We start from the raw sequence: 16,360 nt of genomic DNA, 5'->3' as shown, positions 1-16,360 counted from the left end.
AATAGACATCCCTGGTGTCTAGTGGGCTTTTCTGCCCCCCCTGGGGGCAGAAACGGGCAGAAAGAAGACCGATCTGCCCCCAGGGGGGGCAGAAAAGTCTTCAAATTATTGGGCCCCCCAAGGAAGCGACCCTTGCCTAAGGGGTCGCTTCCTACATAGCATAAACGACATCCCTGGTGTCTAGTGGGCTTTTCTGCCCCCCCTGGGGGCAGAAACACGCAGAAAGCGGACCGATCTGCCCCCAGGGGGGGCAGAAAAGACTTCCAAAAATTTTGCCCCCAAGGAAGCGACCCTTGCCTAAGGGGTCGCTTCCTACATAGAATAAACGACATCCCTGGTGTCTAGTGGGCTTTTCTGCCCCCCCTGGGGGCAGAAACGCGCAGAAAGCGGACCGATCTGCCCCCAGGGGGGGCAGAAAAGACTTTGACAAATTTTTCCCCCAAGGAAGCGACCCTTGCCTAAGGGGTCGCTTCCCAAATTCGAAACAACAAATCCCTGGTGTCTAGTGGGGCATCCCTACTCCACGATCGCGACGCTGTGCGCGATCGTGGAGCAGGAATGCCCTGTATTGAGACATCGGGGGAGAGGAAATACTCTTTCCTCTCCCCCGATGCCTCAATACTACAAATTTCACCGCCCCGGCCCCCACCGGACAACAAAACCTACCTCTGCTCCCTTGGACGCGCTGGAAGAAATGGATTCCAGCGCGTCCAACGCTTCCTGATGACGCCGGCGCGCGCTGTGCGCGCTGACGTCATCAGAAAGCGTGGGGGGGGCTCGGGGGGGCTCGAGGGTGGCAGCGGAAGCTCTTCCGCTGCCACCCCCGTAAAGGGGGGCAAGATCGCTGCACAAGGGGGGGAGCGCCAGCGCTTCCCCCGGGGGCTGTCCTCATGACGGAACGGTTCCGTCATGAGCACAGCCCAACCGATGCTCATGACGGAACCGTTCCGTCATGAGCATCGAAGGGGTTAATAATGAATGGACCCATAAATCATGAGTGTCCCTTCCTCAAGAGACCAGGTTTTTTGATCAACACCTCATCTCCCACTCTCCAGTGTCTGAGGAAAGAGGAATTCCTCGAATCAAACCAGCTTTTGTAATTATCTTTTTATTGAAGCTTTCGTCTCAAAACAATCTGTTCATTCATTTGTACATCATTGACATCTAAATTTAGCCAAGCAGGACTCAACTTGTCATGTGGTTTCCTCCCCCTCAAAATAAAGAAAGGAGAAACCGACGTTAAACAATTAGGAGCATTGCGGTGAGCCCACCACGTTTCCCTAAGCATTTTTTGGAGTGAGGACCTGGTTTGTATAGCTCTTTGGGCACAGGACTTGACTACTTTTTTCATTCTTTCCGCCAGGCCATTAGCTTGTGGAGAGTACAGGGCTGTCTTAATATGGATGATGGACAACTCCTTCAGAAACCTGTTCATCTCATGCGAGACAAACTGAATACCATTATCAGTGATCAGATGTTTTGGTATTCCTTCTCTTGAAAACTCCTCAGAAAGAAACTCCATAACAGTCCTGGTGTTCACAGCAGGCACACATATGGTTACTACCCACTTGGAAGTGTAATCCACTAGCAACAACACATAACGCTCATCATAAGCAAAGGATTCAAAAGGTCCAGCAATATCCAAACCTAACTAGGACCAAGGTTCAGAGGGAATCTCTACAGGTGAGAGTGGTGCAGCACGACATTTCTTACTCTTGGCACTATTAGCACATTCCCAACAATCTTTTACCACTTCCTCAATCTGTCTATCCATTGTTGGCACCAGTACCACTCACAAACCCTGGCCTTGGCTAAATTCCTTCCTAGATGACCTTCGTGGGCTAAGTTAATGAGCTTGCTCCTAAGGTTACGTGGAGGTATCACTCGATTTCCCCTCAGCAATTTCTCATCAAAAACACATAACTCATCATTAACATTGGTGAAACATTTCAAGTGTTCAGGTATATCTTTCTCTGCTGGCCAACCCTCATCCGAGAATTTCTTGACCATCTCTAATTCATTGTCATCACGAGAGGCTAAAGACCATTCATCCGAATCAACAGCAAACTCGTGTACCCATCCTACCAGAGAATTTTCCACTTCCACACCAGATTGATCCATGGGCAACCTTGAAAGACAGTCCGCAACAACATTCATTGATCCAGGAACATACTCAACAACAAAATTGAATTCTGACAGCCCTTCCATCCAACGTTTGATTCTAGGGGAAACATTTTCAGCATCTCTACATGAGAAAATTTGGCATAAAGGACGATGATCAGTCCTGACCACCACAGGCAAACCCCAAAGATAAAACTTGAAGTGATGAATAGCCCAGAAAACCATCAACGTCTCTCGCTGGATCACGGAATAGTGTTCCTCAGCACCCCTGAGTGACCGAGAGGCGAAAGCAACGATCCTGAACTCTCCATCGACGACCTGTGATAGCACTGCTCCCAGACCAAGCATATTAGCATCTGTGGACAAAATTGTTTTCTTGCAGGCGTCAAAATGTCCCAACGTGGGCATGTGACTAATTACATTTTTAATAGAGTTGAAAGCAGAAGAACAGTCGTCTGACCATGTAAATTGAGCACCCTTTTTGAGCAACACCCTGAGAGGAGAAGAAACACAAGCAAAATTAGGAATGAATTTCGAGCAAAACTCTGCTAATCCTAGAAATGAATGAACTTGGTCTTTGTTGACAGGTATAGGAGCCTTTACAATACTTTCCACTATATCAAGTTTAGGACTGATTCCTTCAGCAGATATGGCATGTCCTAAATAATTCACAGATGACACACGAAATTTGCACTTTTCTTTTTTGATAACAAGCCCAGCTTCTTGTAGCCATTGTAAAACCTTCCATAACACATCATCATGATCTCGTAGGTCCTTCCCATAAACCAAGATGTCATCTTGGAAAATCAAAACCTTAGGTAAACCTATCAAGACTTCATTCATGACCCGCTGGAAGCAAGCTGCGGCAGATGCTAGCCCAAAAGGCATACGAATAAATCTGAAAGCCCCCAGAGGTGTCACAAATGATGTTAAGTGCCTAGAATCCAGATGTAGTAGAACTTGATGGTAGGCAGAAGATAAGTCCATGATGCTGAAATACTTGGGGGATCTTTGATTAAAGCAAGAGTTTGAGAAATATTTGGTAAAGGTTGCCTGTCGATCCATATATGTCTGTTCAGCCCGCGCAAGTCCACACACATGCAAATCCCTTTACCACCATCTTTGGATGCCAAAACTATGAGGGCCAACCATTCAGAACATTCAATCTCCTCAATGACACCTGTCGATAACAGTCTTTTGAGTTCTAGATCCAAGGGTTCCATCAACAGGTGTGGAACTTTTTGACCTTGCCGACAAAAGGTTGAGCGTTATCCTTTAAGATAATCTTATGTTGAAAATCTTTAAGTAGACCCAACTCATCACTAAAAACTTTTGAAAATTGTGAACACACATCATCAGATGGCAAACAAGGAGATAAAAGTAACACCTTTTCTGGCAAATTGGGATCTAATTTGATCCCCCTGTCTCTCTGGTGTCTCCACCCCAAAAGATTATCTCCCCTTTTCGCCACGTATACTTTCCCAAGTGTTTCTCTGTCCTTGAACTGAATTATTTTTATTGCAAACCCCAAAACATCAATTTTGACCCCACCATAACCTACTGGATTGATGTCCAGAGGGAATAGTTCCGTTTTTTCAAGACCATAAACAGCATCCCAATTAGCATCTCCTACCATAGTGTAGCCAAAACAGAAAACCGTTCACCACCAATCAACACTTCACATTCAGGCATATCAAGTGTATCACCATCGACAGCACCGTCTTGTCTTATACTGCAAATAAACTTTTTCTCCTGTTCAACATGTTGTACGGTTTGATTCCTGCCACTACGACACACTCCGGCGTAATGACCCCTTTTACCACACTTATTGCAGACAACAGATCTAGCAAAACAACTGGGACTATTAGGTGAATGATTCTCACTCCCTCATCTAAAACATTTAAAACCATTCCTGTTGTTTCTGAATCCAAAATGTTCAGAGTTAGAAAACTTATTTTTGGGAAAAGATTGTTCGGAGTTAGATAATTTCTTATCCTTCTCACCTTGATTCCCTTTCAACCCCCCTTTGGAATCATCTTTTTTAACCTCATCTCTTTTAATTTCATGAACATCTCTATCATCTACGGCAGTATCAGAAGTCTTCTCTACTTTCATCTCACGTACCCACATGTTAGTGTTCTCCATACTTTCCACAATAGATAGCGTATCCTTAAGGTCAGGATTTTTAGCAAGAAGCTTTTCCTGAACTCTTGGGTCATTAGTGCACCTAACAATTTGATCTCTTATAAGTGAATCTGTAAGTTGTTCAAATTCACAGGTGCGAGCTAGCGTTTTTAAGGTAGCTACGTAGATGCTAATTTTTTCTTGTTTGCCTTGGATTCTAGAAAAGAGCTTGTGACGTTCTAGTACCACATTAATCTTAGAACCAAAATGATTTTCAAGCATCAAAACAGACATGTCATAAATGTTTTCAGGTTCACTCTCACCACGCCCTAAAATAATTTCATCTAAGCTCTCATAGACATGTCTTCCTTCCACTCATAAATTATGTAGAAGTGTGGCTTGTTTTCTTACAGCTAAAAATGTTTCCCCTCCAATGGCCAATAAATATGAATCAAAGAGAGGCTTCCACCTTTTCCAAGGTAAGATAGGATCACCAACATCAGTTAAAAATTGTGGTGGTTGGGACATACCTGAAGAAGCCATCTTTAAGGAAGCACAATAAAAGAGAAAAAATGATAGTTATTTCAATATAGATGCATAATACATCGACAAAACATTGTGGTAAAGAAACAATTTGTAAGTGTGAAATTCATCTAAAAGTGTGAAATCCATTTAAAAGTGTACGGATCACTGACACGCAATGTAGGCAAATCTTTCTTTATAGGAAATTCATGTGAGGGCAGAAGTGTGCGTATCACTAATCCGCGTAGGAAACAGTCGAAAGCTTGAACAGTCAGAAACACTGTGGTTGGCAAGACGAGATTGGCAGAAGGCCACTGTGCAAAAGAAGATGGCGGCACGTTGCGTCAACGTCAGCCGGGTGGTTCAAGACACGTAAGTGCCGCACAGGACGATGAGGCTAGAAGCAAGAAATCGTGCGTCACAGCATGGCGCTCGACCGTGAAAGGAATGTCAGGTAAGAGTTTTTTAGCGCGTGTGCAGAAGTTACTTTTTTAAATTAGAAATGGTAGTTGCTCGACCTCCCCACTTCACCACGAATCAATAACTCTGTCAAAAGGCATGCGCCAAAGTGAATCACAGGGTCACACACAGCATAGGAACACCTCCAGTTCAATTCCGAAGGCAACGCGCAGACCGAACAAAATGTTAATATCTCCTGTTCGTCCCACACGATCTGGCTAAAGTAATTGCAGGCACAGCCAAAATCACAATTAAACCATGAGTGTGATTGAAATCAATTGAAACAAAGTTAGAGTAGGTTCAGTTCCACAGTCGCTGAGTGACTCAGTTATAACGGTTTTTCCGCTTCTAACCACAAACCAGTTGGTAATGACAGAAGAGCATCCAAGAAATTTGATGAAGAGAATAAAAAATGAGCATGAGTAAGTTCCAATATACAGAGTACCTGAATTTCGTAGATTAAACGCTAGAATGAAGTAATGGATTCGATTGGGGAAACTGGGGGTCAGCAATTCCTGTCCCCAATCAGGTGCCACTTGTCGCCAGTGTAAAGGAGATCCAAGGGACTATATGAAGTCCAATGAGCAATCCAGTAAGTTTAGAAAGCTTATTCTCAGATACAAGTAAAGACCACCAGTCCAGGCAGCAGTTGAATTACAACTGCCTAGGATCAGTCTCTAACCCACTCAAGCATTCTGTTGCCAAGTTATGACACATGGAATGCAGGGACGCAGCCCAGCAACACAGGCAAGGGGAAATAAGAGCAGTACACATGGGTAAGGGAAAAAGGTGTAAGAACATAAGTAAAACCACAACAGTGTGCCAGGGATAATGGTCTTCAGTTTGCATACGTCTGTCTACGTAATGAGCCTGTTGGTGTAATGTATGCATAATATTAAAGGGTCCAAGAAATAGGATGCCCCCCAACGCTGGAAACGAGCCGTTGTGAGTGACAGTCTATAGCTGTTTGAATCTGAATTTATGGCATCCTGCAATGGTGGGTATGGGAATTATTGTGCCACCCCACAATGGTCACTGTCTAAGTGAGCGCATGTGCAGGGCTGATTATCAAATGCTTAATATGCATTAAGGCATCAAAGTATTGTCGGTGGATGCCTTTAAGTCAATTACGAAGGCTGGCTGGTCACCAGGGATGGTTAAATATGTCTTCAGTTCCTGCCTGAATGAGGCCAACACAACCTTGGCAGGCTGTAAAGGTATGGGGCACTTAGATTCGGCTAGGAATAATATGTTTTGCAGACAGAATGAGGTTCTACCGACCACCATGAAATATAAATATCACATACCGGACAAAGTGGTTGATTTTAGGAAGGTTTACGCGGAACCATCTAGTCTGGAACATAACTGGTTGTACCAGGGTATCTTTTAGGTTGGACAGGTGGTTTCCAGCCTCTTAAGAGTGGCTTGTGTTGGAGGCGGTAGAGAGGTACAATTTATAGGCTTCACCTCAGGTGGTGTATATTTTTTGTAACATATATTACATGTTCATAGTGGGGTCAACATTATATATCTTGGAGGGATCTCTAACCATGAGTCCAACTTATGAAGGGACAAAGTATCATCCCTCACATAAAGAGTAGCCTCTGTCAAGCTGCGAGGCTTGCTATTTTTCGGTAGTCACAACGAGTAGAGAACTCTTCATAGCCAGAGCAGGTGTTCCATCAGCTCCACGTGCAATTAATATTCTTTTCTGACACTTTTCAAGGGGTAGACTGCAACGCAGAGCAAGTATCCTAGATCAGATAATGCATGCATTGGCAGTTGCTCTGTCTAAGGGGCTATTACTGAGGCCCTCTGGTGGTGGCTGGGGGGAGAGCGAGATCGCTAGTGGCCTCTTTGCCCTGTGACAGAATTTCTTGCAGCAGAAAAAGGAGGGCTGATTTACTGAACTTATACCTTGGAGGGGTGTTTTTTTGTGCCGGACTGGGCAGGCAGACGGGGGGACTGGCCTGCTGGTGGTCCTGGACCTTTCTGCCCTACCCCAAGATACATTAAGATTTACATTTTGGGGGTTTTGCCTGGTGACAGGTACCCCGGCAGGGGTGGAGCACTATGCGGTGCCCTGGTGTATGTGGAACTGCGGGTAGTTTATTGCCCATCCCTCTGCATGATGGAGAGGAAGTTGCCACAAAGTTCTGCCCCGGATGCCCTGGGTTGTGGGCATGGGCAATGGATATGGAATAGGGGCCTGCTAGCACTTTTGCATTCCACAGTGTTTCCAACTTTTTATATTGTTTGCACAATCTTTGAGCTGTTTTGCTGGTCTTACGTACTGTATTCTCAGAACAATGACTTGGACTGATCTTACACATGCATTCTGAGGTTTTGTGCTGTAAGGGTGGAGACAACTGTTTTATTGCTTGCACAATCATTGAGCTGTTTTGCTGAGCCTACTTCCTGTATTCTCGTAACAATGTCTATGGATGACCTTGCAGTATTCTCATTGTATGCCTTAACTATGTTATTATTCCTCACTGATGCAATGTGACTATGTGAATAAAAGGCGTATCACATTAAATTCAGTTGTCTATATCCTTGGGAGTTGTTTCAGTGGGGGGGCGGCATCTTGCACGTTGAGAGCGCACTAAAACCACACATCCTGCACCTAAAAGGAAACTTTAAAAAAATTAATTACACAATTAAAATAATTAATTGTCAATTAAATGATTAATAGTATTAAACACCTAATAATTACATAATTTTCTCCCCAACCTCTACCCCTATAAACCTCACAACCTGTACATAAAACAAAACAAATTTGAACAATTAACATAGTAAATGATCAATTAATCATTATTACCAACTAATTATTAATTAATTACAATATATTACTTCCCACCCTTTACCCCTATAAACCCCACAACCCGTCCCTAAAAAAAAGAATTACAAAATTAACATAATTAATTATCAATAAAAATGAATAATTTATTCATTTAAATTAAATTACTTTCCACCCCTTACCCCATAAGCCACACAACCTGCACCTAAGAAAAGAATACACAATTAACATTATGAATTATCAATAAGTTAATAAATATTAATTAACAACTAAACATTAATAAATTATAATTACATTACTTCCCTCCCTATACCCCTATAAACACACAACCCACTATGGCACTAAAAATCACAAATATTAATTAATGTGAATTTAATAACTACTAAGAATGTAACAAATATATTAAAAAAACATAAACAATAATTGTACAAAAACTGTACACCATATACATTTAAAATATATACTAAACTGCATAACAATAATTGAACAACCATTATTAAAACAACCATAATTTTGCAAATGATATTAATGACTTCAATATTTTAAAAATCGATATTACTTGCCTTAAAATCGCAATTTTTGACAACGATATACTTGCTGATGATATTTCCATTTCACAATATTTTGGACACTATGGGCATCATTAGGATGGCGGGTGGACAATCCTGACGTGAAAAGGGACAGCCCGCCATAAGTGCGGCGGTCCCATTGGGGAGATTAGGATGCGCCCGCCACACTGGCGGGAGGATCCTGCATATTTGACATTGCGGCGGGTGGTTCTTTCCAGCACCACCGGCCGCAATGCCAAAAATGCATGTTGTGCATTTGCATGCACAACGTGGCAGGCACCACGCGGGGCCTGCCATGTTGTGCATTCAAATGCAGGTGGTATGTGCACCCCCCACCCCCCAAAATTCCTGGGGGCCCGCTACAGGGCCCCCAATGGCAAGTGCCGCATGCCTTTCCGTGGCAGCAATGCCACCACGGAAAGGCAAATCCCCGCATGTATCTTAATATGGATGGCTGTGTCTAACTCATCGACCGGGTGGAAAACCCCGTGGACGGTCTTTCTGTCTGCCGGGGTCCCCCCTGCCATAGTAATATGGCAGGGAGAAATGGCATGCAGGCGGGAGAGAATGTCGGGTGGATCGCCACTGCCATGCGAAGCGGTGGCGATCCGCCCGACATTCTAATTGACCCCTTTATTTTTACTTCAAAATTTTGTCTAAATACCCAATTTAAGGCCAGATCTACGACTATGCCAAATTGCAACTTGCAATTTGCACTCAATCAGGAGTCGCAAATTGCAACTCGCAATTTGGAATGTTCAACAGTGTCAGAGACACTGATGGGGTCGCAAAATGCAAGGCTCATGAATTTTAATGAGCCACTCGCAATTTGCAACCCTATTGGGAATGACTGGCCCTCCCAGGGATGGTAGCCTGCTGGGCTCAGCAGACCTCCACGTCTGGGACTGCTTGTCAAAGCAGTTTATTTTTTTTTAAATGCTGCCCATTTTCCTTAAAGGAAAACGGGATGCATTTTTTTTTAAAAAATGAAACGTTTTCGTTTCATTTTTTAAGGGCAGATAGTGGTCCCTTGGCCCCCTGCCTACCCTTAAAAAATATTTTGTAGCTAGTCACAAAGGGGAAAGGGTCCCCAGGGGACCCCTTCCCATTTATGACTGCATTAACACTCTCTTGAAGAGGGTGGTAATTTGCGAGTGCAAAACATTGGTACATGGCTTATGGCTCGCTATTAGGAAGGGAACGCCCCTTCCTAATAGCGAGACTCAAAACATTATTTTGCGAGTCGCAAACTATTTGCGACTCACAAAGTAGTGTTTGTACATTGCCCTATCGAAATTAGCATGCGCAAACGGGTCGGAAACCCGTTTGCGCATGCTAATTTTCATCGTACATCTGGCCCGTGTCTGTCTTTATTGTAAAGCCTAATGTGCTTTACACTTAATTCTGAAATGCCACTGGATATTGAGTTAATTTAAATGATCTGATCCAGACAGGAGCAGCAAAGCCTTGGGAGATTAACACCACTCTCAGGGGCATATTCACAAGGATCTATTGAAGAGATAACTGCACTTTATCTCAGCCAAAGTTGCAATAAACTTATCGCCCCAATCACAACCTGGTGTTAACAGCCCACAGCACCAGTATACCCGCGATAGCAGCCGCAAAAAACATCTCCACAGATGACCCCCGCAACTATCGCTAATGAGATGCAGAGTAGGTGTTCCCGTGTGAAAAGCCGTGACAACACCACCACTTAACATTCTCAATGACCAGCCAGATCGGCGATAAGAACACAAATCAGGCAATAAGGCACGTTAGCACCCGGAAACTAACACCTGCCACTGGTCATGCGGCCCGGACACCCAAGAGGGCTACAACACCCACCACCACCACCACCCCAGGACCCTAACAGATGCAGCGCAGACAAAGGCATCGGACCCCCAGAAAACGCACCAGCCTCACAGACCCACCACCTGATAATGTCATTGCCCACTAAAGGCTCAAAAGGACAACCATCGTACGCATCCTGACCATCATCGCCCAACAGGCTGATGCCATCAACATATCGGACAACCAACATCCCACCCCACACAAAGATGCTGGCTGTGCTGCACCTTTTGGCCTCTGGTACTCCCCAACCAACCCCCGCCAGAGTCGGAGGAGTTTCACAGCCAGCCACTTCCAAGTCCCTCACACGTGTCCTGAACATCACCATCAGCTGGTACCCCTATACGTCCAACACAATGCACAGGATCTGCTGGAGACCAAGCAAGGACCATACGCCATGGCTGGATGCACGCACTTGTTGGGGGCAATCCACAGCACACATGTCCTACCTGTGCCCCCCGGTGACACAGCACACAATCTTTGCAACAGAAAGCACACGTCTCACATCAATGTGCAAGCAACATACGAACACAGTAGAACCTCCACCAATGTCGCCTCTAAATACCCAGCCAGTGTGCATGATTCCTTCATCCTCCGACAGTCCATCAGTAACCAGCATTCCCATGATGGCACCAAGGGAAATGCAGAGCCGCTTGGCAAGTTCCAAATGAACACCCCACTCACCTCACCTCCACAACCATGCAACTCACAACTCTGGCAATGCACACGTCACAAAATCACAACCAACATGCAAAACAACATGCCCACCCACCAGACACGAGAGAACAATTTACAATGGTAACCTGGACAAGCTATGAACATGACCCATCAACGGCATGGCACCTCAGCCACACACTAGCCGAATGTGGGGAGAGGTGGCAACCAGGCATGTGTGAAGGATGCAGGAGAACCATGATTGTGAAAGTACACAATGCCAAGAGTGGCGGAGATGTGCAGAACACGGTGTACGCCAGGCCAGCGTAGGGGTGTGAATAAAAAGCACGCAGTCCTCTTCCGGAAAGCCCAACGGCTCTGCCAGGGCAGGGCCTCTCACCACGCCACGAGGCCAATGCCGTCCTCATGAGTGGAGTTGCCTGTGATCCTGTGCGCCTGCCGTACCCCGGCCCGCTTGACCGCGAACCCGTCATGCTCGCCCCTGCGCAGCCAGGCCACACTGATCACCTATTGACACCGGCGTGTGTCAAGGAGGGCCCACCACGTGCCAGCGCAAGCTTCAAGTCTGAGGTCCGCGACCTTGGCAGCCTCCGCAGACCATCACGGCCTCCAGGACACAGGCCCGCTTCAGTCCTTTCTCGTTGACGTACTCTACTGCCACCTACGGCCTACACCACAGTCCAGTAGGTCACACATTTGGAACTGAGGCTTGATTACACGATGGCAGAGTACATATATGTTCATTTCAGATTTTATATCAGTGTACTCCCATCGACGTGGTGTCACCAACTCTGTGCATGGCATTCCTACGGCACATGTCTGTTGCCCCTGCTGACTACAGCCTTTGGCCTACGCTACAGACAAGTAGGTCGCACATTTGGAACTGAGTCTTGATCATACATTGTCCATGTACGCACAATAATGAAGATTCTACTTCACTGTACTCCCTTCGGTCAGGTGGCACCAACCATGTGCATAGCATCCCAATGACACGTGGCTGTGGGTCCTGCGCTGTCCACAACCTCCGGCCTCAACAGCGGCCCACCAGGGCTCACACATCAAATCAAGTCCTGACCGGCCTGGACGTCGCATCACTGCAGGAGGCACATGCCACCACCGCCAGGACCGACTCCAATCACAAAATGCCTGTGACCAAATGGTCCTACTGGCAGACTGACGGAGTTGCCTCCACATGTCGTGGATGCCATTGTCTGCCTGATCCCCTGCTCAGCACTCCAGATGCCACTGACTCAGTGCACCACGAATCATCCTCCATTACTGTCTTGGTTATGTACTGTGGTGGGTTCACGCAGCAATGTCACCTCAGGCGGTCTGGGAGACCTGGGACGACGATGAGGAAGATGATGCAGGTGCAACACCCCCCCACTGCAGATGTAACATGTAGGTCCCGAAGGGACAGAATCCTAGACATTCTCTTCACATGAGCGCGCTCACCTCTGGTGCCCCAGACTCAGCGCACTGCTAATAACGGACACTTCTGTTTGCTCAATGTGTGCCCTCTGGACTTGCTCAGGCCACCTCCATGATGCTCCGCAGCTGTCCCTGTAATGCTGGTGTTGTCTGTTTCCGTATTCATTGTGTTAACTGTTGGATTTGTTGTCAGCACCAACAACTCCCTGAGGACTGGCTTGCACCCACCCCACACACATCCATCACAGGCGTCACTGTACATGTGGCCCTGCCAATAAAGGGGCCGGGCGCACATGCCTGTAGCCAGTTCGACATGATATCTGCATGTGTCCCTGTGGGCTTGTTGTATGCATTAGGGCCCTGGGCCCTACGACATTGTGCTGTGTTCAGCGGATGCAGAAATGTCACCGCAGGCAGCGGGTTAGAGCTTGGACATGTAGCTTTGTCGTCACCTACTCAATTCATAAGGGAAGTGGACTGTGCCGTCCTACCCAGAGGTAACGTGGGTGTGTGACTGATATATGCGTGCCCCTGGGCGTGGTTCTGTACTGGGGATGTGCATCTGCATGTGTCTCTATGGCAGTGTGGGTCTCCTTTGTGGGGTGTAGGTGATCCCTGAAGGGTAATGGACACCAACGTATGTGTTCTGTTACGCCTTCCATGGGTTCGGACCAAACCTGCACCTGTTAGGCCACCTCCTTTTGGCATTCTGACACCTGGCATTGGTGTGCCATGTGTGGGTCGGTGAAGTGTTGTGTGCCAGCCGTGCTTGCGGGTGCTTCATGCTGTGTGGTCTCTTGCAGGGGCTGGGTTCTCCTCTAAGTGGCTTTTCTGCCCTGGTCCTGGTGATGGGTTGCGTGGGATATCCATGGGCTGTTGTAGGGCGTCGGTGTCGAAGGTGTGGTGGTAGTCTCCGGCATCACTGATGCGTTGTGTCTTGTGATCTGCTGGAGGTGTTTTTTGTCCCTCTGCAATGTGAAGGGGAGATGGATGTTGACATTGTGTTGACATTTATGTTGGTGCATTGTTCTTGTGGACATGCAGACTGTGTGACGAAGTACATCATGACTGTTTGGGCGGTGGTGGCAATTTGAGTTGGGACAGTGGATAGTTGGACTACATGACTGTTGTGAGGTTGTACCCATACATATGCATCTCACAGTTCCCTGCTCTGTCCAATGTGATTGGCCTGTTTCTGCGCATGGGCGGACCCAGTTGTGTCCCCTGTTCTGCAGTGTCAGTGTTGCTCTTTGTGCCACATTGTCATGGGATGTGCTTTGATTGCTATTTGTGTGTGCTGCAGTGTGCCACGGGAATGAGGGACATGTCCCTGGGTATTTGTGGTTGTGCAGTGTGCTACACATCGTTGTGCATGTGTGCGATTGTGCCCGTCTCCCCCTGTCCCCCCAGTCACTATTAGATCCTTACCCTGTTGTTGTTGTGTCAGGTCCTATCGAGCTGTGTCCGGACTCCCAACTCCTTGCACCGTCTCCACACTGATGACTGGCCTCCATTTCCTCAAGCTCCTCCTGTGGCGCAGGACTCCCACCTCCTGTCGCCGTTGCTGCCTTCCTGTTGGCAGCGGCTTTGTGCCCGGTCTAGGTTTCCACGTCATGCCAGCACCTCTAGTCCTCCTCCATTGGCCTCCTTGACACTCCGGCTGCATTCAAGATAGTCTAATTGTGGGTCAGTTGCTGGTAGTGTTCTGTCACCTCCACTGGTCTTGTTTTCCAGCGGTCTGCACCCCGTCTTCCTCTCCATCTTCTCCTTGGCCGTCCCCGACCCCGTTGTTCCTTGCTGGGGGTCTGTGGGGCTTGTGGGGTTTGCGTTGGCCTCTGCGCTTGGTCAGGGTGCATCCATGTGGCTACGCACATTGGATTCTTTCTGGTGTGTTGTTTTTGTTGCTTTTATAGTGCATTTTCCCGCCAGACGCGTGGGATTTGCTGGCCTTCCACTGGTTTTCGACGCTTTTTGTATTGCGATTGGCCTCATCGCAGATTTTTGGGCATTCGTGTTTCGCATTTTTGTGGCGTGGCGTTGATTTTTGCGTGGCCATTTGACGTGTTATCTGGTGACTATCGCATGCTACCGCCGCGTTGTGAATACTTGGTTGGCACGGCGTAATTTTCCTGCGATAGGCTGCGTTGTTGAGAGTTGCATTAAACTACTCTTGCGGTAATTATCCCACATTCTTGTGAATTTACCCCTCAGTTTCTCAAGAGCACCTGAATGTTACATTAGAGAAAAAAGAGTTCTATAGAAAGTAAAACTGAGGTCCTCAAATAAAATACATATCAGCATGACATGCAGGAGTACAGTTATAAATGCACTTCATTGTGTGCATACTAAAAAGAGGATAACCTTAGACAAAACCTTCCCAAACGGACACAGGGGCATATTCAATCAATCAATCAAAGGCTTTATTTCGATAAAAAGTTATCATAAAAGCATTACAATAAAAAAATTTCAGTTCATTTTAGTCATAAAAGCCATATAATACAATAAAAAATAAGAAGTTGCATCAATAAAGTTTAAGAAACAGATTAAACAATTAATTTAAGCCTGTTAATTCTGATACGCCACGCCCAGGCTAAAAATTTAGAGAGGGCACAAACATACAATGAACGAGAATCAGACTTTAAAATACGTAGCGCGACAGCGTGCTGTCTAGTGCCTAAAGAGTGGCACAAGTGTTTAAGCCATCTTCTCCTCGAGAGAGTATACACTTAGCATTCAAATAAAAAGTGTGCTACAGTCTCGCGCCTAGATGTACAAAAAGGGCAAAGATCTGTCGTCTGTACAGGGGGTTTCCATCCAGATGTGAAAGCGTGGAGTGGGAGAGTCCCAACCCTAAATCTAAAATAAAGGGTCCTATCAAAAGGCTTCTCAATAATGTCCAAGTATAATTCTCGGAGGGGCAGGTCCTTAAAACTCAGAAAGTCCTCCGTGAGTCTGCCCAATGAAGAAGTAGTATTCTCATGTACTGCAATCCAGTTCCAATATAATGTTTTAAGAGTCGCTTTTGGTGGGGAGGACCTGCTTTCCCATGCTGAACTCAATCCCAGATTGCAAAGGAGAGTTTTCATATCTCTCAACCATTTAATCTTGTGCCACCCGGGTAGTGACATTACTTCTGCGAGACCTTTGGCGTAGTTTGCTAATTCTGGAACTCTCCATATCCGCGCCCATAACAATAAGGGTCGGAATTTCGCCAACTCATCAATGGGCCGGCAACCTAGATCAAGCATCAGCGGGGTCATGGGGGTACCCTGAGGAAGTGACATGATAGCCCTGCAGAACTTTCTTTCAGATCTTAACAGCTCACTAGAGTTACATGAGCCCCACAGTTCAGCCCCATACAGTGCGGAGCTGACTCCCCTAGCTGTGTAGATTTCCATAACAGGGGCTATAGGTCTCAATGTGCATTGGCGCTGTTCTCTCAGGAGTGCCCCTGTAACCCTTTTATGTGCTAACAGCATTTTGCACAGATGGGGTGCCCAAAGCATATTGTGCGACAAACGAATCCCAAGATAATCAAACTCGTCTACCCTCTCCAAGGGTGCGCCATTCAACCTCGGCGGACGCGCAAGTTTCTTTGGTGGGTTCATCACAAGGTATTTTGTTTTATCAACATTAATTATTAGGCCCCGTTCTGCGCAAAAAGTCTGGAAGTTGTTTAGCAATTTTTGAAGCCCCATTGGTGATTTGGAGAGTAGGAGTGTATCGTCCGCGAAGAGGAGGGTGGGGATACGTTTTCCCGCCAGGGATGGTTCATCAGAGGGATCTTTCAGTAGATGCTCTACCACGCCAT

The sequence above is a fragment of the Triturus cristatus genome, chromosome 7 (genome assembly GCF_964204655.1).
Source record: "Triturus cristatus chromosome 7, aTriCri1.1, whole genome shotgun sequence".
NCBI classification, from domain to species: Eukaryota; Metazoa; Chordata; class Amphibia; order Caudata; family Salamandridae; genus Triturus; species Triturus cristatus.
The sequence above is the reverse complement of the archived record's forward strand: the minus strand, read 5'-3'. Positions refer to the sequence as shown.